Genomic DNA, 12,241 nt, shown 5'->3' with positions numbered 1-12,241 from the left:
CGTATCGGCTTCACTTATACAATACTCTTATTCGTTATTTCTAATCATTAATATCTACTACGTGTGTGCTCATACACTTGGTGAATCAAGTCAATACGGTCCCAGTTAGCAGGCCTGTAGAGAGACCTGAAGTTGTTTTTAAATTGGTTATACTTGAAAATAAATATGAAAGTATGTTTAAGAAACTGGTTCTTCAAATAAAATCAAACAAGAAAACAATGCAGACAGTAAAATACTTTCAACCAAGAATGTGTGTAAATACACACTTTCAGTGAACATTTCCCGTATATTCACCGACTGGTTGGCCAAGATCCAAAGTAGAGAAATGTGTGCATAACACACAGTACTTGGCTACATTACTGACAGAAGATACAGCTGATAGATATATTTTACTGCTTCATATACAACGCATACTCACATTTCTCTACTACATTAAAGATGCGACTCATTTCCCAGGTACTTAAAATGTGGTTCATTTTCAAATTTATCGACAGATAATGCAACTCATAGTCACCCTTCCCGGCTGTGCTATCGACAGAAAATATGACTCATAGCTATATTTCTCGGCTACGTTACAGACAGAAAGTGCGACTAAAAGTCACATTTCTAGGCTGCGTTGAAGATGCAAATTCTAGTTACATTACCTATGAAATAGTTTCTGATATGTTACGGAAGTAGAGGTTTTGAAGTACAAGAAGTGGTTCTATTCTGATATTCTGAAAGACTAGAATTTACTTCAAAATTCGTTTATTAGTTTGTAAGTAAACGCAAAGCTATATAATAAGCTATTTGTGCTCTACTCACCACGAGTATCGAAACCCAGTTTCTAGTGTTGTAAGTCCGCAGAGATGCTGCTGTGCCACTGGGGGCCTTACTTCAAAGAGAGATGCAGTCTTATCGGATTACGATAGAATATTATCAAAAGAAACAGGTTATTTCTTTTATTTCCAACACAACTACGAAATTTTTATTCGTTCAAATATTTATTTGTTTGTTTGTTGTTGCTTTGCACAAAACTACGCAATGGTTTATCTGTGCTCTTTTCGTCGCGGGTATCGAAATCGAAAATTTAGTATTATAAACTCTCAGACTTAGAGTTCAGCTATTGGGTGTGGGGGTCTTTCAGTTAAATAAATGTGAGAAGAAAAAATAAAACAGTCTGAAATTGTATTGGAAATTAAATTACTGGACTTTCTGAGCCAGACACACATAAAATAAGATGGCGCTCTGAATTTAAAAGCAGTAAATTACTAACGATCATTAAATGCCATCTCCGAATCAACACCGTAGTTAATTTAATCCACGAAATAAAACCTCTGTCCTTACTTAAAGAAACATAAAAAATAACTATGATAATTTCAGTTTTGCCCGCAGTTGCCAGTTAAGAACATTTTTCTTACTATCATCATTTCCTTTACGCATTATCAAAGATTATTAGAAGGTAGTAATCAATCAAGGTAATAAGAACAAAAAAGCTTACGTATCTAAACTGCATTATCACTTAAGTCTAAGCAAGATCATCAATCTTACGTCAGATAACTTACGTTGTATGATCCCTTTTATAATATTGGTCTTTTCAAATCTTGTTTTAAAAAACGAGAAGTTAAAAGTTTTTATTAACCAGAAGATCCTTAAATACATGTACTTTTCAATTTGTAATAATTGTGGAACTTGTTTATTTGTTAATAACTGCAAAATTACACAAAGAAATATTTGTGCTCTGCCCACAATAGGTATCGCAACCTGGTATAAATCCGCAGACATACCGTTGTGCCATTGAATAATATGAAATTTAAAAAAATGCTTAAAATGCTCTTTACCTTTTATTTGGAGTTGGAATCACCGTTTTATGTTTCATTCTATTAACATAAATTGCCCCAAGAGAAACAAACGATTTACGAATCACGTCAGTTTGATATATTATACCCTTTAAAACATTTGTTTTGTTACTGAATTTCGCACAAAACTACACCACGGTTATCTTGGTTAGCCGACCCTAATTTAGCAGTGTAAGATTAGAGGAAAAGCAGCTACTCATCTGCCCCCACCGCCAACTCTTGTGCTACTCTTTAACCAACGCTACTCATCTGCCCCCACCGCCAACTCTTGTGCTACTCTTTAACCAACGAATAATGAGATTCACCGTCACACTATAACGTCCCCACAGCTTAAAGAGCGAGCATGTTTGGTGTGATGAGGATTCGAACCCGCGACCCACAGTGTGTGAGTTGAGCACCCTAACCACCTAGCCATGCTGGACCCTGTTTCAAACAACAACAGAATGAAACTATATATATTATTTTACAAAATTGCATATTAACGAGTACCCTGTTCATCTTAATATCACACTGAAAGTGATCGTTCATCAAATTCACAATTTATTTTCCAAAATACTTCACATTACCATAGAATAAGTTACAATGAATTACTGAGACTTTGCATATAAGGAAAAGAAATATTGTATACGCTATACCATATTAAATTCTTAAGATAGTTTAAATGTGTGCCTTTATTTCGGTAAGTTTACGGACTTACGATGCTAAAATCTGGGGTTCGATTCCCCACAGTGAACACAGCAAATAATTGAGTGTGGCTTTCCCTAAAACAAACAAATAAAGTTTGTATTCAAAGTTAAATGAATGAATCAAGTTTACATTCTATGTTATTAAGGAGAGCTCTAAGTAGAGTAGCTTCACTAAAGTTCTTTATTTATAAAACCTTAAAATTATTTTTGATTTGATAGTTATAAATATGACTAATTTACCATATACATTACAAATAATGGCATCAGAAACGAATGACAAAAACATATATACAACGCAAGGTTTTATGGATATTGTAAGTGAGAATCATCACTAACTATATTGCAAGTACCGAAACATTTAACATTAAATTTCGAGTAAGACTGCCTAACAAGCAACAAAACAATAATAAATTGTGTTTTATTTTATTTATGTTAGAGGAAGTAAACGTTAACTGAGTCTAAAACTGAACACAACTAAGCATTTTATCGTTTACCTTCTATTGTGGTATCTTGCATATTTGTTCACAATATGTCGTGTACATTTTACATCATATAAAGTATGCAAAATTAAACGTTTATAGACAATGACTCACGCATAAATTTTATCTTTCACATCATCTTAAAGTATATAACATATTTCAATCTTAATCCGTAATGACGAGAAAACCCACTTGTAGAGAAAAATATATATGTAAAAACAGCTGGTATGGATAGAGAAAACTATGTAGAGGAGCGAACAACGTTTCGACCTTCTTGGGTCATCGTCTAGTTCACAAAGAAAGAAATAGTTACTGACCGGCAGCTGACCACATGTTTAAAGGCGATTGTGTAATTGAGTGTAGGAATGTAGAGGGCGTGCTTAGATGTCGGATATATTTATTTTTATAGATATAAAGTTGTTCCTTTGTATTGGTTTATTTTGGGACTTGAGTTGTTGTATAAGTAAAGCTTCTTTAATTCTGCGTTTATTTATGTTTATTTTTTTATTTAGGATTTGGGTGTTTTCTATGGTTATGTTGTGTTTATTTGATTTGCAGTGTTCGAAAACGTGTGAAGGTGAATTTTTGTGCTCTTTGAATCTGGTTTCCATTTTTCTACTTATTTCTGGAATATAGAAGTCGTGGCAGTTGTCACATTGTATTTTATAAATAACGTTGGTGTGGTGTTTGTCAGTAACCCTTTATTTCTTTGTGAACCTGACGATGACCGAGAAGGTCGAAACGTTTTTCGCTCCTCTACATAGAGTTTTCTCTACTCATACGTTTTTACATATATACAGGTTTCGGAAAGTCACTATTTATATCCTAAAATTCCCATGCAACTGAACTCCTCTTCTTCCCTCCAAGCTGTATGACCAAATACAAAATTACGTGCACGTTGTGTCACTAGAACTGTATCAGCAAACAAAACATAATAACTACCAACTGCCTTTAAATTGCATAAATAAAACACAAACATAACCACTATTTGTGCCAGTTAAACAACATAGTCAAACACAAACCCAATGAGTAGATGTTTCGTTCAAATTGTGTTGCCAAACAAAAACCCAATCACAAATGTTTAGTTCAAATAGCACAGCCAAGCGTAAACACGACCACTATACATACACTTTGTTTAAGCAGCATAACCAAATACAAACCCAACCACAAAATGTTTCGTTCAAGCTGTGTAGCCAAACACAAGCTTTATTCACTAGACGTGTTTAAAAAAACACAAGTTATACTACTAGATTTTTCTTTCATACTATATAACTAACAACAATACACACCATTAATGTTATTAAAATTGGATAACTAAACATAAGTGAAACTACTGGTTTAATTCATTCAACTGTGTAACTACATAAAAGACAAATTAATAGCAAAATTCAGAGTGGGTTACCAAGTATTGGCCAAACCAATAATGTCATTCATTAAAATGTGCAACAAAACAAAAGCGAAACCACTAGATATGTCACTCAAACTCCGTATCGAAAAACAAGCCAAACCAACAGTATCATTTAAATTGTGTAACTAAACACAAGCCAAACCACTAGTGTCATTCATTCAAATTTTATATCGAAACGCAAGACAAACCACTAGAAATGATCGTTCACATTAAGTAGACAAACACATAACCACTAGTTATGTCATTCAATAAATGTATCATTCAAATTGTATATTACAGCACAAACCACTAAATGTCGATAAAACTGTGTAGCTAATCACATGTCCAACCAGTAAATGCATTCATTGAGTAATGAAACAAGCTATACAATTGGGTGTGTCGCTCAACCTGTATAGTAAAATGGAAGCCCAAACAATAGGTGGGACATTCAAACTGTGCATCCCAATGCAAACCACACTGTTAGATGTGTCATTCAAGCTTTATGACGAAACACTTCACAATGCCTTCATAACATTCAACTGTATAAAAATTTAAATCACACCACTAGAATGCCACTCAAACTGTGTAGATAAACACAAGTCTAACCGTTCAAACTTTAGATTCATTCAAATTACTTATCCAAACACACCATATAACTTGGTGTATCGTTCAGATAGCGTAACCAATAAGAAGTCACAAAACTAGTGTCATTCAAACTGTGGGACCAAACACACGTGAAATAGATAGATGTGTAGTTTAACGAGCTTAGTGAATCATAAGCCTAACTAGCTATTCTGTCAATCAAGACGTGTCACCAAACACAAGACAGCCACAACTTCTGTCATTTAAACTGTACAACCACGAACAATCTAGTTCACTAGATGTTGCTGAAAACGTGCAGTCAAACACAACACCAACTATTAGTAATGTTACTTTAACATTTTGTTCCAACACAAGAAATACAATTGGATGTGTCATTTTCAATTAGCGAAGACAAACACAAGCCCAACTACTAAATGCATCGTTCAAACAATGTATCTCACATGACCTGGTGGTAGGGCAAACGACCAGTAGTCTGAGAGTCACAGATTCGAAACACTTTATTCATTGGTAGCCCAACAGGTGACATTAGATGGTGTTGGCTGACTACTTTCCCAGTAGCTTTGCATGAAATTAAAAAACAAACACATCAAACAATGTAGCCAAACATAAACCCACTACTTAATGCGTTATTCAAACTGTATAAACAAACAGAAGCCAAACAACTAGCGCCATTGAAACTATGTAACTAAACACAAGTCATGTCAGGAGATTTTTCGTTCAAACTGTGAAAGCAATTACAATCTCAATGCATTAGTTATGTCAATTACACAGAGTAGCAAAACAAATATACTCAGCCAGTCTTTGTGCTTTTGATAAAGTTCTACGTTCGTTGTGAACTCAATTACCGTATATCTTTCCAAAATGTTTGTTATAACTTTTTGTTTTTCAGTTAAACTACGTAGCCAAACACAGGCCCGTCTCCTAGATGTTTCGTTCAAACTGTATTCTCAAACCAATAACATAAATCAAATCACTCACTAGTGTCATTCACTCAAACTTCGTGATAAAACGCCAGCCTAAGCATTAGAAACTATCGTTCACTCTATACATCCACATACAAGCCCAACTACTAGTTGTTTTATACAAATTCAACCTACAGTGGACACAGCAAATAGCTCGATGTGGATTTGCTATAAGAAAACACACAAACAAAACCAAATATATGTGATCTCACTAGTGAAACATTACTCATATAGTTTCCCACAGTGTTACAGCTTTACTATAATAATACTTTTCTACCTTTACCATTAATCTCAACATGGCGAAGAGAGTGCGCTAATGTATCTTCTATAGACAGTTACCGCCAGTTAGAAAAAAAAATGTACTAAGGGAGAAATGTGTGAATTTCTTTTACTTGTTTGATTAGTTTTATTTTAGTATAAAGAAGTGTAATTTTAGAAATTACCATAATTTATAATTAGGCATCTAGTCTTTACCACAGAGTCTGAGATAATGTTTTAGTATACTGTATAGAGTAAGAATATGTATAGATATAACAAAAGCAGAGTGTGTGTGTGTTTTCACAAAGCCACATTGGATTATCTGTTGAGTCTAGCGAGGGGAATTGAATCCCTGATTTTAGCGTTGTAAATCCGTAGACTTACCGCCGTACCAGCGGGTTACAAAAGCAAAGAAATCCACATTTTGTAAGTAAGACTTTATTAACATCAATGGAACCACCCTGCTGATGCACAACGCCATACTGTGCATGATGGCAAAGGAAGCAAAACATCATTATATATTACTAAATGTTTGATTAAGGGATGGTGGGTGATTGTGATTGTTTAGAAGTAAGCACAAAGCCACACAATGGGCTATCTATGCTCTGCCCACCACGGGTATTGAAACTCGGTTTTTAGCAGTGTGAGTCGTCAGACATACCGCTGTGGCACTGGGGGGGGGGGCTAGAGATGATAGTAAAACGATACGTTTCGCTAGTAACACCAGGTTGTTGTAAAATTAGTAACCGAACATAAGCTTTACGACCAGTATTGTGAATAGTCATTAAAATCTAAAACTAAATTGTTTCTTTTCTTATAGCGAAGCCATATCGGGCTATCTGCTGAGTCCACGGAGGAGAATCGAACCCCTGATTCAAGCATTGCAACTCCATAGACTTGCCGCTGTACCAGCGTGGGACTGCAACTAGCTGTACGATCAATTTCATACTGTATAACCAAATACGAATACAATCGACAATCTTGCGTTTTAAACTTTTTGGCTCACTTGAATTTCGTTCTACATTTTACACTGTACCTCAAAATAAATTAACCAGTTTTTGTACTTTTTAGAAATTTCTTCAACCATTTTGAACTCAAATACCATATGTTTTAAACGACTGTTTTTTAGAGGTTGAACAAAGAATTCCCTGTATATTGAAATTGAACGGTTAAAAGTGACTAAACAGTTACTGAAACGTGTATCCGCAAGATGTTAATAAATCGCTTCCATCAAAACTGACCAAACATGTTCGCCCTTTCAGCCGTGGGTGCGTTATAATGTGACGATCAATACCACTATTCGTTGGTAAAAGAATAGCCCAACAGTTGGCGGTGGGTGGTAATGACTAACTGCTAAATTAGGGACGGCTAGCGCAGATAGCTCTCGAGTAGCTTTGCGCGAAATTCAAAACAAACAAACCATCGAAACTGAAATATGTTCATTCATCTGTCTATAAAACGATCACTCGAAGAAAATAAATAATCAAGCGTGTCAACTAGTAAACTTCTGTCTTTTTTTCGTATCTGTAAAATAATAAAATTAAGTTGTAAAACGTTTTAGAGTGGTAAGTTTCAGAAGCAATATATTTCGTATTTTCACTCCGTAGTTTCAGTAAAAGCTTTCCCAATTGGCGTTATGGCTTGTTCCTATGTAACATACAGCTCAACAGAATAATTCATAGTAATGCTTCAAAGCACCTACAACCAGTTTTATTTGCCCTAACTACACTTCAGGTTAAGTTTGGAAAAAAATATTAAGTTTTACCTTTCTGATTGTTAGTGTCAAACAAAGCCTATAGATTCCGAAGAAAACAATGACGACTTCTCCACAGCTTCTACTGTTCTGCCTAGTGTAAGCTGCGGTGTTCTGAGCTCCAGCAAACTCTGTTATTCGAACACCAAAGAGAAACCTTTCAACAGAAGAGTGATTGCTTACTGATCACGCGAGTAGTCTTTGTAGAGACACAGGACAGAGAGCGAGCCAGCGTCTCACCGCCTATTGCTTCACGAGTTACAACCCTCTAGACTACCGGCAGAAATAGTAGAAGAAGTCAAAAATACATCTTGTTGGCTGCAATGGCTAAATTTTCAGAGTTGTTGTATGTGAAAACTAAAATTTATTTTATAATATTGTTCTAAGTGAGAAATTTGACTTTTTCTCTATCACTTTGTAAAATTATTAACATCACTTAACTGTAGCATTATTTCCAAACACATTTATAAATTAATACTTATTTATTAGAATCGAACAGATCTTTTTCAAAATCAAACTATTAGCTTCCAGGAATAAAGAAAAAAAACTCTTACTTCGGTGAGTGGTATCGAAATTATTAACAGATCATTTCTTTTTCTAACCTTTCACTCACAAAAACATACAAACTTGGCAATAAAGACTTGGTAAGAGCCACAAATATTTATCTTTGGCTAGAATATTCAGCTGAAAATGATGCAAATTCATTAAAATCAGGATTTCGTCTATTATATGCGCCAGTAGTCACAAGCGCAATACTCATTACATCTGAAGTATGTGTTAATCTCTTTAGAGTAAGAGGAAATTATTTCTGAAATAACGAAATTACCGATTATCTACTTACACCATTCTTCAAACCAATTACGTTCTACCATGGTTACTGAAACGGAGAGAATAGCTCAGATTTAAAATAATGTGCTTGAACGATTTAAATCTAGAATTATAAAGTAATAAGCTTCGACAACAAGAGCTTGGATAAACACTGATTGAAAAGAGTGCTTTTAGCGATACCTAGTTTACTTTTAATGAATCGAATATATTGGAATTTAAGCTCAAACTTACATCTTCTTTGAAGAGATTAACAAAATAGAAAATAATATTATTACACAGAATAAAAGTAAAAATTATCAGATAAACTTAAGCACAACATTTCCATTGTAGCATTTTGTATCTAGCTGCTTATAATTGCTTAGAGTCCAGTAAAACACAGTATGCGGAAAAAGCAATTCAAGTAATATTTTATTGTTACCAGAATGATAGATTCCACCTCGCTACACTTTCCACTTATTTAGAAGCTCTGAATGTTAAACAGATATTACTATCTTTAGTTTAAGTGGCTTTGTTTTCTTCAGTCATCTCAGCTAGAACAGTTTTACACAAGAGAGGCAGAGAAATTAGTGGAGAAAGTATAGAAATCAGAAGCACCATCTTATTTTTCTTTTACTCAAAAAATTATCCATAAAAATATAGTTCACCAATAATCTAAAGATTTGGTGGTTTGTTTTCGAATTCACGCAAAGCTAAACGAGGACTACCTGTGCTAGCTATCCCTAATATAGCAGTGTAATCATCACCACCCACCGCCAACTCTTGGGCTACTCTTTTACCAACGAATAGTGGGATTGACCGTAATATTATAATGTCACCATGGCTGAAAGGGCGAGCATGTTTGATGTAACAGGGATGCGAACCCACGACCCTCGGATTACAAGTCGAACTCTTTAACTACCTGGCCATGCAAGGCCATAATTTAAAGAATTCAAGGGAAATATTTATCACTTGTATAACTGGTTAAAAAAAATTAACCTTTGTTTTAATATAATGTAACAGCATTAAATTTTAATGAACATTTCACCTCCGTACAAAAAAGAACTTAGGAGGAAATACATTCCATTCGATCAGAAGAATTTCACTGAAACACAAAATAAATCAACATCAATATAACCTCGTCTTTTCCTCTCCTATATGTTTTAAAATGTAACAAAATTTATTGTAACTAAATTTAAGCCTGTTTGCGTTTTCTCTAGGAGTGATTAGGTGTAATTCTAATGAATCTGATATCTTAATAACTAGCTCGGCATAGCCCAGCGATTAGGGCGCTGGACTCCTAATTTGAAGGTCGTGGGTTCGAATCCCCGTCACACCAAACATGCTCGTGGGGGCGTTATAATGTGACGGTCTATCGACTATTCGGAGTAGCCCAAGAGTTGGCAGTGGATGGTGATAACTAGCTGCCTTCCCTTCAGCCTTACATTGTGAAATTAAAGACGACTAACGCAGATAGCCCTCGACTAGCTGTGCGTAAAAAACTTAAAACAAACAAAATCTTAACAACTAACATTATGTGTATATATATAAAATCATTATATTTTTAACTGATATCTTGGTAATAATTCTCATGCATTTTATATAGTTAAAATTATAGAAATTGATCTTTTGATTTTAACAGAAGCTTAACCCATGAAAAGAAAGAAAGTAAAACCGTTGTGCTCAAGTTTTTGAATAATAATATAAAATTTTTGAATTATGTCACACGTATATGTTGCGGATGATGGGTTAACAAATCAAGCCCTCATGATATATCTCTTTTTTGTTGTAAAAATCTTAGATCTAAGATATAGATATAAAATCTACACTGAAATAGTTTCGTTTCGTTATTAACTAGAAAAAATATACTTTCTGAAATTTTCCACAATTTCGAGATTTCCCTGATTCAGATATCATGATACGAGAGGCAAAACAATTACTAAAGCAATAGAAAAGCTGGCAACAATCACAAAATAGAAACTAAAGGAAGTAGATTATTTTAACAATAAAAAACTATAGTAGATGTAACACGATTGGGATTAGTTTGTATTTCCTAGATGTCAGTTCAAGTTTAGCAAAACAGATTTATCATGCTATACTGACGAGAGAAGACTGGAACAGGGACAAATAAGATCCACACAGTTGAACTGGTTGCACCTAAGAAAGAGACTTATCTATAGATAAAAACTGCCCAGCCCCATTTCTACAGCAAAAGTGTAAAATGAACGGGAAGATTTAATCTACTTAGACATTTGTCACCGTAATTTGGAAAATTAAGTAGGTAGATAGAATGAGAATCATCCATGAAAATAAGACATGATGCAGTGAGAAAAGATTTTTTCCAAATTTCATTCTAAACAGTTAAACATTAAGCCTAGTATTAGACATAAATATTGAAGTTAACTTCATTGTATGAGGTATGCATCACATAACTGACACATTATTTCATAACAAGTATCTACAGATAAACTACGTGGTAAAAAAAGTATATTCCATTTTGCTTGCAAATGTATTACATAAAAGTGAAAGAAATTGAATTTACTATGTCACTATATGAATTAAGCAGTGATGTTTGGCTATTTTTACAAAAAATCGATTTTTCTCTTGAGTATTATTTATTGGAATAACCCTGAAATAGGTTTCACTATTGCTTTTGTTGCATCAATGCTTCTTACTGTGTTTACTATGGACTTCCTAACTTTTCAGATAATCTTTACGAATTAAAAATCGTATGTTCATTAAACTCTTTTCCGCCAATACTTTCATATGCATAGCAGTCTTTTTAACAAACTATTTAACCTGTCAGCTACAAACGTGCTGTTCGCTAGCTACAGAATCTTGTGATTTCTTTAAGTTGAAGGGTAGAGAACTGTCTATTCTCTGCTTCATAAACCTAAGATCTAATGAGATCCAAGTGACTTTATTCTTTAGATTTTTCCAACTGAACGGCAAATAAGTCTATTCAAAAGACTTAAACGTTTTAGAAAAAAACTCCGGAGGAAAATCTATAATTATATATTATGTATAAATATGATTTCAGTTATTACTTGTTGACCTTTTGTGGTCCCTAGTAATGTTTTTATTTAAAATAATCATACTGAAAGTTTGATTCTAAGCTTTAAACTTCATTTAACACTAGTTCTTTAGAAATTCAACTAAAACTGTTATATATTCTAATTTCTACTGGTTTGTTTTGTATAAAAGAGTATGGACTGATGTTTTATTATTTACAATCTAATATTTTCATGAGATTTGTTAATGAAAAAAATTATAAAAAGGTTATATTGCATTAAAATTTCTTTAAATTATAACACACATAGTTAATACAGAGGTTCTTATGGACTGATGTCTGTTGTCTTTAAAATTGCTGCTATTCTGAGAGTTCCGCTTTCTTTTGACTCCTAATAGCTCTATAATAAAAGTTATTTCCACTAACATTTCTGAGATTATCTCATTTAACAAAAAATGAAA

The 12,241-nt window shown here is 33.8% G+C and overlaps 1 protein-coding gene and 1 long non-coding RNA gene across 8 annotated transcripts in view; one reads left to right on the top strand and one right to left on the bottom strand.

The window, feature by feature from the left end:
* The window catches only part of LOC143249165 (CUGBP Elav-like family member 4), a 489,962-nt gene that overhangs the window by 379,577 nt on the left and 98,144 nt on the right, over window positions 1–12,241 (bottom strand). The window lies entirely within an intron of this gene.
* LOC143249167 (uncharacterized) overlaps window positions 1–12,241 on the top strand; it is a 38,267-nt gene that overhangs the window by 21,059 nt on the left and 4,967 nt on the right. Inside the window, exon 3 of one of the 2 annotated variants that reach the window (XR_013027609.1) lies at window positions 7,034–7,276. The exons of the other annotated variant lie outside the window; for it this stretch is intronic. This is a non-coding gene — a long non-coding RNA (uncharacterized LOC143249167). Of the gene's footprint in view, window positions 1–7,033; window positions 7,277–12,241 lie in introns of those variants that run through there. 2 annotated transcript variants of the gene reach the window in all.

Source organism: Tachypleus tridentatus, chromosome 4, assembly GCF_004210375.1.
Source record: "Tachypleus tridentatus isolate NWPU-2018 chromosome 4, ASM421037v1, whole genome shotgun sequence".
NCBI lineage: Eukaryota > Metazoa > Arthropoda > Merostomata > Xiphosura > Limulidae > Tachypleus > Tachypleus tridentatus.
This window is presented reverse-complemented; position numbering and strand designations above follow the sequence as displayed.